Source organism: Podarcis tiliguerta (assembly GCF_965153285.1).
Source record: "Podarcis tiliguerta genome assembly, chromosome: 4".
NCBI lineage: Eukaryota > Metazoa > Chordata > Lepidosauria > Squamata > Lacertidae > Podarcis > Podarcis tiliguerta.
In genome coordinates this window covers 34,650,115-34,671,201 of record NC_139537.1, presented here as the reverse complement: position 1 = coordinate 34,671,201, position 21,087 = coordinate 34,650,115, and the positions used below count along the sequence as shown (strand labels likewise).

At 41.9% G+C, this 21,087-nt stretch overlaps 1 long non-coding RNA gene across 1 annotated transcript; it reads left to right on the top strand.

Moving 5' to 3' along the window:
- Positions 1 to 2,219: 2,219 nt before the first annotated feature.
- Positions 2,220 to 7,999, top strand: LOC310676697. The gene is made up of 3 exons (XR_014510681.1): positions 2,220 to 2,311; positions 3,786 to 3,975; positions 7,872 to 7,999. It is a non-coding gene; the product is annotated as an uncharacterized lncRNA (long non-coding RNA).
- Positions 8,000 to 21,087: the final 13,088 nt, after the last annotated feature.

Sequence of the window (21,087 nt, the reverse complement as noted above, 5' to 3'; positions counted from 1 at the left end):
AGACATCTGAAGGCAGACCTGTTTAGGGAAGCTTTTAATGTTTGATGGATTACTGTATTTTAATATTTTGTTGGAAGCCACCTAGAGTGGCTGGAGAAACACAGCCAGATGGGCAGGGTATAAATAAATTATTATTATTATTATTATTATTATTATTATTATTATTATTATTATTATTATTATTATCTGTTACCCTCCAAGGTGCATAAAGGCAACTCACCTTAACTCATACCATACCTATTAACCTTCATACACCTTCCTACTGAGTGTGAACAGTCCACTTAACTAACAGTACCTGCACTCTAACTGCCATCAGACTACAATAACTACAGTAGCGAGTGGGCAAAAATACCACCCGTCCACCAGGCTGATGCAGAGATAGGCCAACAATTTCTAGTTGACCCCAAGGTAGCCAGTAAGAACCCGCACTGTAAGGGTGGAAGGGTGCTGAGAATTTTTTTTACAGATCCTAGGCTGGAGTGAAGTAAAGGTAAAGGTACCCCTGCCCGTACGGGCCAGTCTTGACAGACTCTAGGGTTGTGCGCCCATCTCACTCAAGAGGCCGGGGGCCAGTGCTGTCCGGAGACACTTCCGGGTCACGTGGCCAGCGTGACATTGCTGCTCTGGCGAGCCAGAGCTGCACACGGAAACGCCGTTTACCTTCCCGCTAGTAAGCGGTCCCTATTTATCTACTTGCCCCCGGGGGTGCTTTCGAACTGCTAGGTTGGCAGGCGCTGGGACTGAACAACGGGAGCGCACCCCGCCGCGGGGATTCGAACCACCGACCTTTCGATCAGCAAGCCCTAGGGGCTGAGGCTTTTACCCACAAGGGCTTAAATAGTCTCATGACTCCACCCCTTCTTGTCTTTGGTGGAGCCTCCTGCTTCTTCCACCCTGCCTGAAAAAGACAATTCTGTCTGATACTATGGCATAGGCATTGAAGCAGGCAACTGAATGCCAGGCATGGGGTTTCCTTGCTTGCAGCTGAGCTATAACCTGTTTTACTTCATCCGGTTCTTCTGTCAGACTGTAACACTGCAGGTATCATTTTCAAAGGATCCGTTGTTACTTGTCTTTCCTGAATCTCAAAAAAAAAAGTGGAAGAAATTTTCAACTGTGGAAGAATGCAAGCCTCACTGGGACCACAGAAGAAAGAGAATTTATTGGAATGCCCTACTGTTCCATGTCATAACAAAAACTTTATATTTATCTGAACCATTTCTCGAAACCACTTGCAGAGGGGGAGTAGAAAACCATCTCTTCCTGTGTCCCTGTCTTCACTTAACCTTATTCTGTTGGTGGCATTTCACTGATTGATTTTTTCTTCTTCAGTGTAGCTCTGTCATTTGCACTAATTTTGCTGGGAACATTTGAACTATTGGCTAACTCCCCTTTTATGATTTCCACACCAAATAGCTGCAAGTTCAAAATAAGCTGAAGAGCGATTTCTGGTGTTGCCTATCTAAGGAGATTGTAGTCACTTAGCTTTAATTTATAAAATGCAGTGAGTCATGCATTAGGCAGAAACACAATTTATTTACTCAAAGCTATGAGACAGAAATGAAAATGGAGAACAAACAGATAATGTTCATTGCCTAGAGATCTGCGTTTAATGAGTCATATTCCCATCATCGTAGTGCTCAGAATGTTTCCTGTGAGTTTTTCCAAAGCACAAATCCTGATGACCTCCTGTTTGCTGCTAATTCTGGGGCTACTCCTTCATAGTCTCATGGAGAAACAGTCTTTAACCAAGACTAGATGGTCAAGGCAGTGATATGCAAGGGATTTACATGTTTTATTAAATATTATAACTAGGGCTTGGCAAGACCGAGCTGAAAGTACTTGCATGTTTTTACACATGCATGTGTGCGCGCACACACATAGGTGTATGTGTGCATAAATGTGTTTTTGCCATTACTGAAAATCATGTCTTTTTTCTTGATATATTTGGCACTTCACACTTTCTCTTTGACATCATCAGTTGTTTGTTGTTTAGTCGTTTAGTCGTGTCCGACTCTTCGTGACCCCATGGACCAGAGCACGCCAGGCACGCCTGTCTTCCACTGCCTCCCACAGTTTGGTCAGACTCATGTTTGTAGCTTCGAGAACACTGTCCAACCATCAATCATCAGTTAGCCAGATCTAATTGGCCATGCCACACTACATCATCAGTTTATTTATGACCCTGTTTGGCTAGGATCATCCCTGTGACTATCTGAGGACAACAGAGGAACAACCAATTTGAGGAAAATATGCTACTGAAGCAGCAGTCATGAGAAGAAATGATTGCACTGGACAGCATTAATGAAAGGTGAATGATCACACCTCTTTCTCTCACTGGGAAATATTGTCTGTGATCTGTATTTAGCATCTCATAACTATTACTTGCTTGTGTTCTTTAGAAATCTTTTTATTGCTTCAGGCACACCAGTAACATTTACAAGGATCGTATATATATATATATATATATATATATATATGAATTCATTTATTTTTAAAAATATCTTTATGCTGACTTTTGGCCCTATTAAGGGCCCCCAATGTGATTTACAAAGCAGAAAAGGCAAAAATCAATTTAGCAGTAGCAGAATTCAATCAAAGCGTTAAAAGTCAAGAAGAGCAAAGTCAACACCCTCAATCAAATTAAAAATTATTACAAGCCAGGCAGAAAACGAATGTTTTCTACCTTCCAAAAGTAATCAGGAATGGGACCACTTTGATCTTACAGAAATAGCTAGAAACAGTGTCCCAGTTAGTGACTTGGATCTTATCTGGGGTCAAGTGTACATCCTTAGCTTATCAATCTATCACTATTTGACACAGCCTTGGGGTCAGACTCCCCTTCATCAGAGCCAACTCCAGATATATGTGTTCAGCCAGAAGCACTTGTACAAGAGCAGCCCATTGTGCCATTTGCCTCTGTCTGAGGCCTCCAGTTCAGAAGCCACAGGGGAACCACAGCTTCTCCTGTTCTATCAATACTATTAACTACTACTACTACTAATAATAATTTATTATTTATACCCCACCCATCTGGCTGAGTTTCCCAAGCCACTTTGGGAGGCTCCCAATAGAATATTAAAAGCATGATAAATACATCAAACATTAAAAACTTCCCTAAAGCAGGCTGAGCCCCTTAATATAAGAAGGATGTTGACAAGCTGGAATGTGTGCAGAGGAGAGCAACCAAGATGATCAAGGGTCTGGAAACGAAGCCTTACGAAGAGTGCTTGAAGTAGCTGGGTATGTTTAGCCTGGAAAAGAGGAGACTGAGAGGAGATATGATAGCCAGGATGGCTGTCACATGGAAGAGGGAACATGTTTTTCTCCTGCTCTGGAGCTTAGGACTGGAACCAACGGCTTCAAGTGACAAGAAAGGAAATTCCAACTAAAATTTTGGGAAAACTTTCTGATCTCTAGGGGTGAGAATCACAGTGCCTGTTGTGGCTGCAGAGACTAGTAATTGTTCTGTATTAGTTTGATCCTATAGCCTTTTTTAAATGAATAAATAATAAGAATATCACCAATAGGGCATTAAGCTAAGTCTCTCTCTCTCTCTCTCTCTCTCTCTCTCTCTCTCTCTCTCTCACACACACACACACACACACACACAAATTAAAATGCATGTAAAATAAGAAACATGGAACGTATATACATGACCAAAAGCATTATTTTTTGGGGGGGTGGGGCAAAAACTTAACAGCAAGATCATGGCTTTATGTTGATGAGCTATTAAGAGAAAGAAGTGTTAACATTTTGGTGCTGATTTTTGTTCACACCTCCAGGAGGCTTTGAATTGGGAAAAAAATGCATGAGTGAGTTATCAGAAGGTTGTGAGCCCTTCCTCCCACTGCCTCCCCAGTAAGAACATTGCTAACTTGCCTGAACCTGCTCAGCAGCTGCTTATAATGAAGCCTGTGTTGGTCCTGACAGCGAGATATGAAGAAAGTGAATATACCTCAAGATATATAAAAGGTATGAAGAAGCCCAACAGAAATGTACGAAGTGTGCATATGAGGTTCCTTTGCTATGCACTTAGAATCATAAAATGGTAGAATTGGAAGGGAAGCAGAGGATCATCTGGTCCAACCCCCCTCCTCCAGTGCAGGAATATGCAGCTGGAATCGAACCTGCAACCTAGGCGTTATCACCACCATGCTCTAACCATGGTGATCTTATCACACACCCTCCCCTTTTCCATCCTTCTATGCAGCAGGAACTCAGTTGGAGAAAGGTCAGGTGAGCAATCCAGTTCTACCAGGCTGCCTGCTGGTTTGAGTGGAGGTCAAAGATAGCTCTTGGTGGGTAGTATTGTTGTCCAATTAATTTGAGGTGTTATTAGGATGCTGATTGATAACCAAATGTTCTCTGGCATTCTGGTGTCCAAGGCCAGGCAAATGAGTCGAATATCTCTCAAAGAGGGTCATGGCTAACCTAGAGCCCAATGATTCCCTGGTTCTACTCTGCATGCAGCTCTGATTTTTTTGTTTTGAAAACAATGTGTACCTACACATTCAGTTGCTATTGTGCTCTAATATGGTCTAAAATGTGATACGTTTCAGGAAATAGAAAATGCCTGAGTGTGTAAACACTGTGACTTGTATGTTGGGGTGAGAATAATGACTGCCCTCCTCTGAAAATATCTTCCCACATTATAAGGCACTTTGCCTCATTCTATAATTACATATGATTGCTTGAAAATCACTTGTGCTTGCAGCCCACTTGTAGTGTCAGATCAATGGTTACATTCTCTTTGGCAGTAAAAAAAAAGGTGTTAGATAGCAGGCATAGGTGCTGTGATTTCAAGAGGCGAGGAGGAAGGGGGAGCTCTATGAGGTACACAGGCATAACTATTTGAATACGTGTTCACATAAGCTGATTCCCCCCTATCACCAACACAACCAGGAAAAAACAAACATATTTCATTACATGTTTGTGAATGGGAAACTATGCTTCAGATTTGCAGAGGTGATTACCACTTCACAAATTCTTAATTTGTACTGCACTAATTGGTACACCTAAGCTCAGTTTAAATTCACTGATGCGAACCAGGTGCAAACTAATTTCTATGGGGGAGAAAAACTGGGAGGGCAATGTAATGTATGGGTGCAGCTCTGCAATTCTCTCTCAATAGATTTTTTTTAAAGGTTATTAGTCGGTTTTATGCAAGCAAATTAATTCAGGCCAGAGACACTGGAAGCTCTCAAAGGGCGAGAGTGTGAATTTAAATATTATTACACTGTTTTTTCAACATTTCCTTTGTATCCAGAAGCAGGAAGAGGGGCCATGAAGTACCGTATTTTCCCATGTATAAGACGATATCCCCCCTTAGAAATAATAGTCAAAAATTGCAGGTCATCTTATACATGGAAAGCAGAGGAGGGATGGGCGATTCGTGGCAGCAGCCAGCAGGAGATTGGCAGTGGTGATTGGGTGTGTGATTGTTTGCTGCGGCAAGGCCTACTGACAATTGGACATTGATTTATGCAGTGAGGCGTGCGTGCAATCGGCTGTAGTTGCATTGAGTGGGCAGGTGGTCTTTTGGTGGCGAATGTGCAGATGATGGGTGGCCACATTGATGCGTGCGCTTTGCAGTGGTGGGTAGGCTCAGTAATTCTGGGCAATCTCCCCCCACAAAAAAAAGCTCAACAAATTTGAGCTGGGCACCCCCCCCCCATTTTTAGTTGCGGTCCCCAAAAATAGGGGTTGTCTTATACATGGGGACGTGTTATACACAGAAAAATATGGTACTTAGCTTCTAAAAACCTGGGGCAACATGGCACAGAATTAAGCAGCAGTGATGCCATTCCTGCAGCTATGATGATCTGAAAATAAGCATCACCCCGTCTCCCCAGCAACCCTACCAGGTACGTCTTTGATCTTTTGGCTCTGTGACACAACTTGATGGAGATCTCATGGGAGTTGTCTAAGGATGGGGGAGAAATGTGTTGGATTTACATTTCATGCGAATCTGCCTCATTCACATTTCTTGAATCAATACACGAACTAAAACACAGCTATCCTTTGAAATTTGCACTTCTCTGAATTTTGTGATGCAGTTCTCCCAGAAAATGTGTACCAAAAATATTTTTTGGGTAAAGTGCTGATAAAAATGCAAAATTAGGGGGAAATCACATACAAAAATGTGCATTTTAGGAGAAATGAACTGAAATGGCATACCATTTTTAATGCAGACTCTTTTAAAATTGCAAACTGATATGGGCAGGCCTTCAACTGAACTTAAGATGGTGTGTGTGTGTGTGGAGAAACTGGGCGTAACCACATCTGGCATTTGTCCATCCTTAGGGTAGTTCCATGGGATGTGGGTGGCGCTGTGGGTTAAACCACAGAGCCTAGGACTTGCCGATCAGAAGGTCGGTGGTTCGAATCCCCACGACGGGGTGAGCTCCCATTGCTTGGTCCCTGCGCCTGCCAACCTAGCAGTTTGAAAGCACAAAGTGCAAGTAGATAAATAGGTACCGCTCCGGCGGGGTGGTAAACGGCGTTTCCGTGTGCTGCTCTGGTTCGCCAGAAGTGGCTTAGTCATGCTGGCCACATGACCCGGAAGCTGTACGCCGGCTCCCTCGGCCAATAAAGCGAGATGAGCGCCACAACCCCAGAGTCAGCCACGACTGAACCTAATGGTCAGGGGTCCCTTTAGGGTAGTTCCATATTTGAAAATGAAAGAATTTGTCTCTGTTCCACTGCTTTCCCCCCAAGTAAATCCTGAATTGAAGCTGTCTTATGGAACTTGCACCATGCCGTTTGCTAAAAGCACAAGTAGAACTAGAGGATCCACAGAGTAGGAAGGAGCAATCAATAGTAAAATTATTTCTGGAGTGGCGATGGTGCTCATGGTTTCTAGCCATCCAAAAACTACTTTTGCATGACAAAATTTGTTCACACGATCAGTTCAATGTAAGGTAAAGGTAAGGTAAAGGACCCCTGGATGGTTAAGTCCAGTCAATGGTGACTATGGGGTTGTGACGTTTATCTTGCTTTCAGGCCAATGGAGCCAGTGTTTGTCCACAGACAACTTTCCGGGTCATGTGGCCAGCATGACTAAACCACTTCTGGTGCAATGGAACACCATGACAGAAACCAGAACACACGGAAACGCTGTTTACCTTCCCGCCACAGCAGCACCTATTTATCTACTTGCACTGGCATGCTGGTGTGTACCTGCAGCTGCAATTAGTAGGATTTAGCAGGCAAAATGGCTGTTTTGTATTTACCACCCCTACAGCATTCATGGTCCCAAACAATTTATCCTAGTTGGCTGAAGAACTTAAGCTTGCATTTAACTTTGAAAACCACTGAACTCTTTACTTTCCATGTCAAAAGTGCGCCAACTCTGTAGATTCTAAGAAAACTCAAGCTGTTCAGAGTAAATTATGTAAATGTGAATAAATGTGGAATGCATTGACACAGCTGTTTCTATGATGGTTATTTTAGCAAATCCTTAAGCAAAGAGTTTCTCGAAAAATGTTTCTACTGTGAATGCATAATGTCTATGGGGTTTCATGACATGTTGCAGGCTGTCAGGGCACAGCGATTAAGTTGGTATAAGTACTTAATTGGACAGGTATACCTTTGTGAATGAAAATAAAATCATACCATCATACCTTATACATTCATAGCTTTCATCTCCTGGAAAGCAATTTGATATTGGGTCAGAGTCTCTAAACGTTTAACATCTTATGGCAGGTTACAGAATTTATTTTTACATTGGAACACAAAAGTAAGCATGAGGTAGAATAGAAGGAGTAGTTGAGAACTGTGACTTACAGTGGGGGATTGTATGAATAGAGAACTTGTCATCCAGGCAATTACCTTTCACTGAAATGAGGTCGTAATGCTCTGACTTGTAGAAGTACAGAATACTCCATTAGTTTGGGTGGCCTCACTTGGATTTGGCGCATGGAAAAGTCCTACTTAAGTAGAAGAAGAAAGAAACCTTCCCAAATACCAACTTTCTGAACTCCAGGATTCTATATAAATCATGCCTCCAAGACATCAGAAGCATGATTCTTAAGCACCCTGAATGGTAAGGAGCGTTGCTAATCTGCTAAACTGTCTCGATACCTCTTATTACCGATTCAAACGCTCTGATTTTCATCACTGTGTGCTTGGTTGGGGAGATATAGCTGTGCCTATTGGCTGCCAGAGCTGATTATGGTGCCCAAGTTAAGAACAAAAGACTCTTTGCTTGACTGCTTTTCTATTTAAAATCTAACAAAGCTGCAATTATTCCACATGCTACTTCCCATTTCACGCCAGGCTTGTTCACACATTACGCTGAACACAGGTATACTGAGCATGTACAAGTGCTTCTGTGAAAGACTCCATTTGCTGATTGCACAGCCCAAGTAGTGTGTGTACTAGAATGTATATTCACATGTAATTGAATGTTACATGTGAATAAATCATATGAGAGTACAGCTCAACTATCTGTATACAAGGTTGCAGTTGAAAACATATTGGGGAAACCAGGTTGATGACGGATGCTGTATGGAGTAAAACCACACCTGCCGGGGGGGAGGGGCGGACAGATATTGACTGGAAGGGACCTGGGATTGAAGCGTTTCCTGGCTTCCTGAAAAAAGCGGCAAGTTTATTATCAAGAGCATGGATAAGGTGGATCAAAATTATGTCTTTCTTTCTTGGTGCTGCCCTGTCAAACAAACAATAAGAAAATCAAGCAGGCTGTGGTGTGTTAGCTGTCAAATGACATGAGTTACAGTTCCTTACATATATTTTGACACTTTGAATGGGTGGTTCAGGGAAAGAAATCAAGATAAATATAGTCAATTCTGACTTTGGGGCAAGTTATATAGGACCAATCCTAAATCAGACAGCTCAGTGCAGACAGTGGGGAATCATTTAAATGATAAGCCTTAGACATTAATATTACTTAAAGGAAACATATAATTCTGTCTCAGTCCTCAGCCTATTCTGCCACTTTCCTTTGGCCATATTTCATGGGGAAAAAATTAGCCACTTAACTTTTGACTGTTTGCTAGTTTGTTAGATTGTAGAGCGTGTTGATTTGTGATGAAACACCTTTTTCAGATTAATGGCCAGCAGTGATATCTGCTTATTCCACATAACTTCATATTTAAAGAAAATGGTGCTTGGTAAGGTAAGTGTATGTGTAGGGATTCTACCCCTCTTTGAAGAACAGAAACACTGGACATAACCAAGGCTTTATAGCAGGAATGGCTAACCACTGGCTTTCCAAATGCTGTTGGATTCTGCATCCATTTATTTATTTATATCCCACTCTCCCAGGAGTTCAAGGTGGCATACATGGTACTCCCCACAACAGCCCTGTGAAGTAGTTTAGGCTGGGAAGCAGTGACTGGCGCAAGGTCAACTGGTGAGTTTTGTGGCCAGGTATAGTAGGTTTGCCTGGTGTGTGTTTGGGGGGTACCATTTTGAGGAGGGGGGGTTAACCCAGGCCTTTTAAGTAGTTTGTGGTCTGCTCCACTTAGTTTTTGCTTTTTAAAAGGTTTTTAATTGTGCTTTTAGTTTGCATAGCACTTATTTTTTGATAATGTATTTTAATTATTGCATTTGTTTTGTGAGAACTTACAGTGTGGCCCTATAAACTTGACTATAAGAAAATATAGAACAATATAACTGTGGTTTGTTGTTTAGCAGGGACAACTCGCTTTCTGGATCTAAACAACTGTTCTATCTTTTGACTTTGCCACAAAATGGGTGAACGGACCCTATGGGAAGGCAACCAGGACATGCATGCCATAGAGGGGAGTGATCCATAGGAAACTGCCTGCACCCAACCATTTTCAACAGAATATCGGCACCAGGAGACCACGTCATATTCCCCATGATTAGGTTGGTTATTATCAATGCAATTAAATGGGTTCTGAAGTAATTGTGTAGAATTATGTTATTTGAGGCTGCAATTTTGTTACTGAGCTGAACTAAAAAGCTTGCGTTAAGGGAAATTCATAAAAGTAATTCAGAGTAAAAAGTAAAGTAATTATTTGAAACTGGGAAATGGTCTTGTCTCACTGACTTCCCTGCAGGGAATGTGCTCGCATAGCAGGCCCCTGCAGAGAGCAAGATTTAACTCCCTGCTCACCAGTTGATGAGTGGAGAGTATAATCCTGCCGGGTGCTGTTTTTCCAGCACATTCCTTTTGGGGAATATCCTGGCAAAGCAGACTCGTCCGCCTGCCTTTGCGGGTCAATTTTGACTGGCAACCAGGACTGTCCACCTATCAATGAGACCATTGATTTCTATGGGTCTGCACCCATTGGATATCACCCAGTAGCTACAGCACTACAGAGTAGTAGCTACAGAGCACACTCTGAATAGGGTTTCTTCCCTACCATCCTGCCTATAAATAAATCTAATACTAATGCATAGTCCCAGTGCACATTTGAATTCCTCTCCTACAGCAGCTTCCTCAGCATAGCTTTATTCACAGGCAATTGGCACCTTCAGACGGATAGCCTGAGTACTCCAGAAATAATTTACAGTCTCAGGTAAGCAATCTGATCGAGTTGAACATGATTCTGCATATGTATTGTTCATGCTTGTTCTCTCTCTCTCTCTTTCTCACACACCTATTCACACTCTCCCCTGTGTCCCTAGATTGGTTATGAGCTTTTAGGGGCAGCAGCACAGAGAAAACCTTAATGGCATGTTGCATGTTCAATTTCCCTTAGTTAATCTATTGAGAAGAAGCATACAGCTCATGATTGCAGACCACGCTTGCTCCAAAGACTGAAGTCAGTTTGTTGTATTACCCAGCTATAACTACTTATTTCACCCATTAAATATCCATCTTTCAGAGCACCCCACGGAGATCATCAGGGAGATGGCAGTTTGCGGCAGACTTCAAAGAATGTTTAACTACACTTGAGTTTTAAACACAGTAGCAAATGGAGGGGAAAAGGTTTATGGCACACTCTGGAGATGGAAGACGACTTCATCTAGCAATGCTGAATATCTTTAAAATGATAATCCCTAGCCAGTTTTCAGATTAGCCCATAACAACTTTTAATCCTTGGTGTATATTTAGTGATTACCGTATTTTTTGCTCTTTGGGTGCACCCGACCATAGGACGCACCTTGTTTTAGAGAGGGAGAACAAGAAGAAAAAAATCTCCCCCTCTCTGCGCAGCACCCCTTCAGCAAAGTGGCAGGAGAAATGGAGCCCCTTCCATTTCTCCTCCCACTTAGCTGAAGGGGCACTGCTCCTTAGCTGAAGGGCACCTACCCTTCAGGAACCCGAAGCCTCCAGAGTGCAGCAGGAGCTCCTGCCGTACTCCAGAGGCTTCAGGCGGCTATCTTTGAAGCCTGGAGAGGGAGAGGGGTCGGTGCGCACTGACGCCTCTCGCTCTCCAGGCTTCAGTGAAAGCAACGTGAAGCCTCCGGAGCGCGGCGGGAGCGCTCCCACTGTGCTTTGGAGGCCTCGCGTTGCCATCGCTGAAGCCAAGGAGCCTGCATTCGCTCCATAGGATGCACACACATTTCCCCTTAATTTTTGGAGGGGGAAATGTGCATCTTATAGAGCGAAAAATACAGTAGTTCTACTGGATATCATTTTTGGTAGTTTGGTAACTTCAGCTGGCACAGAATGCAGCTGCTAGGATGCTTCTGGGGGTAAGCAACTGGAGAAAGGAACACCTCTGTTGTACCAGTTCCATTGGATACCTATTGGTTAAGAAAGACCTTTAAATCCCAAACAGTTTGGGACCACACTATTTGATGGACCACTTGCACCCATATGAAGCTCCCCAGGGCTGAATTAGAAGGCCCTGATCATGGACCCACCATTGCAATCTGTTGAAGGGTAGGCATTAGCAACAGACCCTTTTGAGTAGTTGCACCATGCTTGTGGAAAGATGGTATAGCCCATATTCTTTTTTTGGCAAGTTCTTATTATTTTATACTGTATATAAAACACATAGATTGATTTTATAACAACAGACAAAAATTAAAAAGGTGAGAAACAAAACTATAAAATAGACACATAGAATGAGTAGTAGCATATGAGTTAAAATAACAAAGTCCAAGTAAATCAGATCATCAAGGTTGTCTTGTATGGCCCATATTCTTGAACAGACACTGGAAACTTTTTATTTCAAACTGTTGGCGTTTTTTTAAAATAAAAAAATAGATGGTACTCTCTATTGTAACTGCTGCTGTTTCAAAGTCACAGCATTTCAATATTTTAGTTTTAGATTGTGGTTTTATTGATACCCGGTGCATTATGTATTACAGTTTTGATGCCAGCTGACTTGGGAAGGTTTTTCCCTGAAATGCAGCAAATAATTTTGTAAAAAGTAAATAAGGAGTTGCCAGAAGATAAATTATGGTGCAGTTTTACCTTTGCTGTGTCCTAGCTGGGAAAAGAAGTTTTCATCTCAGGTCACAACCCCACTGCGTCTACTTGTCCTTCCCCCTACTTCCAAGGATTTCTCTCAGCATTGGCTGAGTTACCTGTTTATGCTGGCTGCTTTCTCTTGCTCTGTCACAGGTAAGCAGATGAATATACTTTTGCCAAGTCTGCACTAGACAGTAAAGCTTTTTTAGGTACAGTTAACAGTTTAAGTAAGCAAGTGTACTTCTACAGCATTGTGAAGGCGAATAAAAACCACAGTGCAATGATTCTGTATGTGACAATGACCTGTGCTAGGGTAGACACTTGTTGCCTAATTGTTTAAGAAAGCAGTCGTATTTTGGAAAGATTTTAATATTATTTCCTCTCCAGATAATATGAATAAACTATGTAAAATAAGATAGTTTGGCACTTCTAATCCTAAATGGAAAATTTAATTCTGTTTATATGTGTCAGGGAACTGCCATTGGCTCAGGGGTGAGAGGGGAAAAGGCGGATGGATTACAGAGAGCCCCCAAAGATCGTGGGAAGCAGCACTTCCTCAGCGGAGGAAGGAAGCCCCGCCTCTAGTGGAGAGGAGATGCAGGGCTCGGAGGAGGCAAGGCGGTGCCAGGACACCTTGCCTGAGCAAAGCGGGGAGGAGGGAGGTCCTTCTTTACCCAAGCCGTCCTTGCTTCCACGAAGTAAGCTTCCACGCAGAGAGGGGAAGTGCAGACTGGGGGTCAAGAAACTACTCTGCTGGGGAAGATTTAAAGATCGCCCACTCTCAGATTCTGCCAGTGAATGAGCAAGACATGGAATAGAGGTGCTCTGCATTGCAAAGGTTTTTTTTAGCACTAATAGGAAAGCTTTAGAACAGACTAGTGAGCCATCTTGCCGGATTGCTCTCAAGCAACCACCCGATACTCTTAACAATATGTCTGGAGCCAATAATGAATCCAGTTTCATCTAATCAAACTCTGGAATGGAATCTAGAATGTACTGTATAGTCCAATTTTGGTACTTCTAGAAATGTATATTATGGCCTTGAAGCCGCAGGAAGCTAAATTCTATCCTTTCACTTGGGCCTCTGGGGTCAGTGAGGCTGCTAATTCTGCATCCTATTGGAGAATTCTGCACTTATGGGGTTAGACTTGCCATAGCATAAATACGACTCCAAACCATGCTAGATACATCTGTTTATCTCAACAACAGATCTCCAGTTGTGCTATTTCATGGACCTTCAGGTCCTGTATCTAATCCAGAAATCATTATGCTCCAACTAGAGCTCAGGTTTTTGGCCCAGATTCTGATAATCATAAAAACTATACACATGCTTATGGTTCTTCCTTTGCTTCCAATGCTTGAAAATAGGAATGTAGAAAACTGCCTTATACTGACTCAGACCATTTGTTCATCTAGTACAGTATTGTCAATCCTGATTGACAGTGCTATCTGTGATTTCAGGTGAGTATTTCTGATGCCAGGGATTGAACCTGGGACCTTCTGCATGTATGTATGAATGAATGAATGGATGGATGCATTACTTGAATGCTACTTCTTCATCATCTAATGAAATGCAGAGGCACTGCAAATGAAATCAGATTCAATTGCTTTGTGTATTCTTGAATTTATTTTAATTCTAGGAATGGGGTAGGTTTTGTCTTCTCTTTTGTTCTTAGCAAAACCAAGCACAGCTTGAGCAACTGAATAAGATGAAATTAGATCTATAAGCAGGCTAGCCTTGATTGCTAGAAACACAATGAAAGGGAACAATTTCAGGAAGAAATATAGACTCCCATGCCAGAAGGACTCTGGGTCCAAGCTTTGAGATGTGTCAAGATTGGATACCAGCCAGCTAGATAACTTAAGGGGATCAGTTTATAGAGAAACTAAGAAATACTATCAGAGCACCCTTGAAGAAAGATGTTAAGATTTGGCTCAACAGAGACTAGAAATGTCACAGATGGCACTTTTGATAAATATCCTTTAAATTTAGGGAGAGCCTAACAGAAGATCCATAGCCATTAATACCCATTCAAATTAAGAGATGTCAGATAGAGAAAGTGCTGTGTGGCTACTGTTCTAGTCTTCTTTGCAAGAAGTTGCAATACGGCACATTAAGTCAGCTATGAGAGTAGCAAAATAACAACGGTGATGGGATAAACTCAGGCCAAATCTTCTTTGACAGCAGCAGGTAAGGGTTGATGTGGCTTAGGGGCCAGAATCAATTCATCATTCCACAAACCCCATATTGATGGAATGGGTCTTCCATCAATGTGCTGAACCTTGCCATGGTGCAAGCCAAGCAAGCAAGTTCTCACTGGGTGATGAGGGTTCAGAGTCCAACTAGGCAGTTACCCCAAACATGGTTTTGGGGTGTCATGGTCAATCTTTCCCTCAGCCCCCTTCAAGATATGTTGATCTTCCCCAATGCCATTTCTGCCCTCAACAAAAAAACGTTCTTCCACCTAACAAAGGAAGGCCCTAATTTCATTGAGGGAAAGGCGAACCCGCCCCCTGCCCCCAAGTGCCAGTCAGGTTGAGAGAGATAAAAATCATTTCTGGCCCTGTCAACCCATGACCCAAAATAGCTCTAGCCTGAGGGTGGATGGGTGGGAAGCTCTCAAGACAAAATGGCCCTGAGCTCCAGGAAGCAGCCTTACATAGGCTTTCTCCTCCCCTTTGAAAGGGCTCGTGGGACAGCTTTTTCCAATAAACTCATGGATACTGAGCAAAACCTAGCTTAGCATTTTGCTGCAGTCTATGGGCCCCAGTGTAACCAGGCAAAGGCATTCTGTGCTTATTGAGCACGGAATGAGGCTTACTACTAAAAATACACTATTACGGCCAAGATGAGACATAATTTGGAATCTACTCTTGAGTGACTCTAACAGGAGTATGTGAAAGTTAATTCTCATGAACACATACAGTTTAGCATATTATTTTTTTCTCAGATGATTGATGTCTTCCTATAATCTTTCTTCTTTTTAATGCCTTTAAGTTGGCCCTGGAAATTCCTCTCGCTTAGGTGTAAAATATTCCAGCATACAAAAGGTTTTCTTCTCACTCTAAGGTCCCATAGATATTTACTTATGTATAAATTAAGCATCATACGTTACTTGTGATTATGGCCTAAAACAAAATGGCACTATGCGGTAAATTAAGTATGTAATGGGGGAAAAACAGATTTGCTATTTTTTGGCAAAATCAGGTTTTGTGAACAGTGCATTAACAACACATCCAAATACTGGACGTTAAAAAACATTCTGTGTGATCAAGCTCTAATGAGAAAAGAAAGATGCATGCTTTAGCTGATATTAGAAGGCCATGCATGTTAGAGGTAGGTGGAAAATGCATTTATTTTAATCAAAAATAATAAAAAGAGAGAATATATGTATAAGATCCTGGCACAATGGAAATAAATAACAGTGTTGCTAAACTTGGCAGAATTTCTCTGAATTCCTGTCTATATATAAATTGATTGAAAGGGATAGGAGCACTCTTACGAGGTTCCAACAAAGATGCTGGAGATTTAAGTGATGATGAAGTGATGATATAGAGATCTTGATTAGACAGAGTTCACATTTATGCTCAGGACACAAATTTAAGAGATTTAAACGAACAGCATATGGTGTGGGGTTTTTGTTTTAGTATATATTTAGTGATGAAATATGCTCACTATTCTGCCAAATCATCTATAAAATGAAAAGTCAAGACATTTCTAAAAAAAAGTAAGAATGTGTTCACCCACAAGCTGACCTGTTCTCATCAGAGTCATCTTTAATTGGAGCTTTGGAAGCAACAAACTACACACAGTCTGTGCCCCCATTCTAATATTATTATCCCCCCTGCTGATTTAATTTATGCGTTTAATTTTGGTTTGTAGGGTGCAATGTGGCTAATTACTTGAGAGCAGCATAGCCTTACAAGTGAAATTTTGCTTTTTAAAGATTTGTGGCACATCAAATGCAATAATGTACATTTAATTTCTTTAAAAAAGATAATTATACTAATAGAATTATTTGAATAAAAAAATTGCACTTTGCAGAGGATAATGTCCTGCCTCCTAATTTATACTAATGTAAATCTCTAAAGAATCCTTAATGAGCCACTTCCACCCCAGGCTGGCACAAGCTGGGAAGCAAACACTAATGGTATGCTGAGCCCTTTATGGGGATTCTTGTGGCTTAATAGTTAATCCCACCAGAAGACATATAAAGGATACAAACTATATGGGGCCTAACAGAAGTTTCACCTTGTCTCACACTCTCAAAAACTTTCCAGTGGCTTTCCCATGTAAGCATAGGGTTTGGACATTCAAAATAATGAATTGTTCTAGTGAACTCTATTTGGAATAAGTTCTGTGAATGTTCCTTCTGAGGCATAGGTCCCAGTGATAGTTTGAAGGCACAAGATACCAGGCAGAGCTGAGGACCAGAACTGTGGGTTGAAACTGTTTTAAGCCTGCATTGGCACACCAAACCTAACTCCATCCTTTGTACAGAAATAGTACATCAGGTCCCATTAGGTACACACCCATGTGGACAGATGACATCACATTATAGGAAAACAGGAGGACCCAACTGGTCAGTCCAGTTTGATGATGTCACAACTGTAATAAACTTTAATAAAAATGAACCCGCTCATGTATACAGGACTGGTCTAGATGCAAGATATACAATTACTTTTGGGAAGGTTCCATCTACTACAGCTGCCATTCTTTACTACAACTGCATTGATTTCTGAAGCAAAAAGGGAAAATTACTGACGGGATCTGAGGTAAATATTCCTGTTTAAAATGACATTGATTGTAACATTGGATTTGTATGTTATGATTGATTGATATCTCAATTGTTGGCGAATATTTTCCATCACAAGCCTTGCAGTGCATTTTTACAAAGTTCTGAGTAATACAAACAACAGTTGAAAGATGTGGCCTTTTATGCTAAATTTCATGTCTAAATATGTACTCATTCCTTGCTCTAACGTGACAAAGAGGAGAACAATTTTCGCCCAACAAGGCTTTGTATCTGTATCAAGCCCAAGATGAGCAGAGCCGATGACCGACTGGGGGGGGCACTGGTGGGAATGGTCTCAGCCCCCTCCTTTTGTTCTTCTTCTTCTTTGACAATCACTTGTAGCTGAGTAAGATTGTTTTCCATAAACACTGTTTTCAAAAGTGAGTCTGTAAGTGACTGTGGAGGCCAATTTTGAATCCACATGTCCTTCCACAGTGGTGACATAGGTTTCCAGGCAGGCATTGATCATGGTGAGGGTTTGCCAAACATGCCATCCTCTTAGCGTATTTTTCCCTTTTGTCCAGAGTTTGAGCATCTTCAAAGTCCATGACACCTTTGGTAAAGGCTCCAATTGGAGCACTCACAGGCCAGTGTTTCCCAGTTCCTGGAGTTTATACTACATTTTTAAAGATGTGTCTTGAGAGAGTCTTTGAACATCTTTTGTTGACTACCAACATTACGCTTTCCATTTTTAAGTTTGGAATGGAGTATTTGCTTTGGAAGACGATAATCAGGCATCTGTACAACATGACTCATCCAACAAAGTTGATGTTGAAGAATCATTGCTTCGACACTGGTGATCTTTGCTTCTTCCAATACAGTGTATTGGAAGAAGCAAAGATCACCAGTGTTGAAGCATTAGTTTGCCTGTCTTCCCAGGTGATATATAAAATTTTTTGGAGTCACCATTGATGGAATCTTTTGAGGAGTTGGAGATGACGTTTATAAGCCAGTGGAGTTGGAGATGACGTTTATAAGCCAGTGTGGTGTAGTGCTTAAGAGCGGTAGTCACGTAATCTGGGTAACCGGGTTCGCATCTCCGCTCCTCCACATGCAGCTGCTGGGTGACCTTGGGCCAGTCACACTTCTTTGAAGTCTCTCAGCCCCACTCACCTCACAGAGTGTTTGTTGTGGGGGAGGAAGGGAAAGGAGAATGTTAGCCGCTTTGAGACTCCTTAAAGGGAGTGAAAGGCGGGATATCAAATCCAAACTCTTCTTCTCTTCTTCTTAAGTGGGCCACATTTCACAAGCATACAGTAAGGTTGGTAGTACAAGTTTTTGTATTCTAATATGAAACACAATTGGGGCAGACGTAAGGCTTTTTCTGGTGTTATAAATATGTTATTATTACCATATGAGGAAGGCAGTAGCAAAAAGCATGATGTCTCAAACTATCACCCACCCACCCTAGCCACAGTTTTCATCACTTTCCAACTTCTCTGAAGTGTACTTCTGGAGTCTCCCTGCACATTATGGAACCCTGAAATATAAGGGTCTCCACTCCACAGGTTGGAAGGTGATGGTGTGTCAGTATGTGTATTGAAGTGAAAGGATAGCATGTTTGTCACCACTGCCCCCACCTCAGGGCAACTTTCCCATACAGTTGTACCTCTGTTTACGTACTTAATTCATTCCGGAGGTCCGTTCTTAACCTGAAACTGTTCTTAACCTGAGGAACCACTTTAGCTAATGGGGCCTCCCGCTGCTGCTACGCCGCCGGCGTGCGATTTCTGTTCTCATCCTGAGGTAAAGTTCTTAATCCAAGGTACTACTTCTGAGTTAGCGGAGCCTGTAACCTGAAGTGTTTGTAACCCGAGGTGTTGGTAACCTGAGGTACCACTGTACTTGTAATGGTTGAAGAGGGCTGCTCATTTGAAAACAGGGGCTGCCTTTGATGTCGCATATAGTTTGACCCTCTGTTTATGGCCAGCAAAATGTGTTTGACAGGAAGTCTTGAAAACTGAAACACTTATCCAGTACATAAGAGGGAAGGACTAGCCATGCCAACTTCTATGACACTGCTGCAATTGTAAATCACAGAATGATTTCAAGTTAGCTCATTATATTCATGCCAAGATTACAGACAATGGGGGTAATTTGCAGTAGGTTTAGCTATTCACCTTTAAGAGCTGTATTACTGGTCAAAGTGACCTGGCTTGAAAACTGTTACAGAAGCACAGTAACATCAGTTTGCATAAATCTTTGCAGAATCCAAAACATAAGAAGCAAGATGATGGCAGGGTAATCCTCTCATGACTTGAAGAAAGGTCCCATTGCACAGCCACTTTAGGTCCCTGAGAGCCTTCCCTTTCTCTTCCTTCCTGAGACACCAGGAGCTGTTCGCTATTGTCTAGCAATAGCTTCATGCACCTCTCCTCCCATCCTCAAAAGGAGTGGGGAACTAGTGGCCATCCAGACATTGCTGGACTTCAACTCCCATCAGCTCCAGCCAGACTAGCCAGTAGTCAAGCATGTTGGGAATTGTGGTCAAGCCCATCTGGAGTGAAGCAGGCCCCATGTTGCTGCCATAAGCCATTTCAAGTTGTACAGTGGGAAATGGGGGCATTATAAGAGATGATGGAAGGAAGGCACTTAGATCTGATCCAGGAATGGCTAGTCTCTGTGGCACAGTGTCAGTGATAGGATGGATAAACTGAAATTAAATTCAAATAAGACAGAAATCAGAGTTTTCCAACCACCACTTGTGGTTTGTTTGTTTGTTTTGAAGAGGATTGAGTTAATGAATAGTTGGGAAGTGAAGCTATTTGCCTGCCACAGACCTACTAGTCTTGGACAGATGCTACTTTCTAGGGTCTTCCAGAGAGAATTTTTGCTTTCATTCTATTTCTGAGAATCAGCTCAACTTTTATTTTTTTAGGACCAAAGCTGATACACGATGAACCCCCAAAATTGCTGGGCTCATGGGCAACCTATAGATTGCTTTCTATCTTTGCAATATTCTTCCCTAAAGTTTGAAATGATTGTGCCACCATTCTACTCTAGAAATGATAAATTTGCAGCTCATCTGACACCATCTGCATTTTTTTTTAAATGGAAGCTGATCTCACAGCAATAAAGTATTACCTGGGAGATTTATAGTACTGTATGGAAATATGAGTTAAAGAAAGTATTCTGATTCTGTTCCCCAGGGTGCCTGTTTGTTGGTTTTTGCATTTTTGGTTAAAATGGGAAATACTGTATGTTAAAATTAAAGGATAATTCCCTGGATGCTTAGAACTAGGTTTGGGACAAGTACTCTTTGGTGAGAGAGCCCCAGCAGAGATTTAAAATCACAAAAAAATGCAGCAAAGTGTGGAAATATAGGTGGTTATACCTTTAAAATATCCCCTCCTAAATTGCTTCCAAAGTTCCCCGCTTCCCTCAGAATAGAAAAAGACCACATATTTGCTAAGTTAAAAATGGTTTACTTAAAAACTCTTGAAACATCGTGTTCATGTGTTTTTCCATAGAGCAGCAAGAAAAAAAACCCACAAGCAGCATATCTTAGGTTCCTAAAATGGTAAATGTTTCTAAATTATTTGTATAGAAAAACAAAGATGGCTTGTTAAAGCCATGTGATCTAAGCCTGGGAGCATCCAGTTTATACCTCTTTACTGGTAGAGTTCACATGGTGGAATGAAACAAAAAAAGAGTTTGGTAACCCTTCCTCCCAAGGTGAGGGGTTGGGACCTGACTAAGCCCAGCAGGACAGCTCACTCTATGATCTTAACCCTTTCACTGCAGAGTGGCAGTGGCAGCAGTGGCTTCTGGTGAAATCATGCTGGAACCTGCCATCTTTCTCACTGCTCCATGGGCTCTGCTGTGTGACCCAAGTAAGGAGGCTTCAGCGGGGGTGGATTGGCACCTTCTTATTTCACCTGAGGTAGAAAAATAGGACACACTGCCCATGCAGAGCTGCTACTGTCCAGG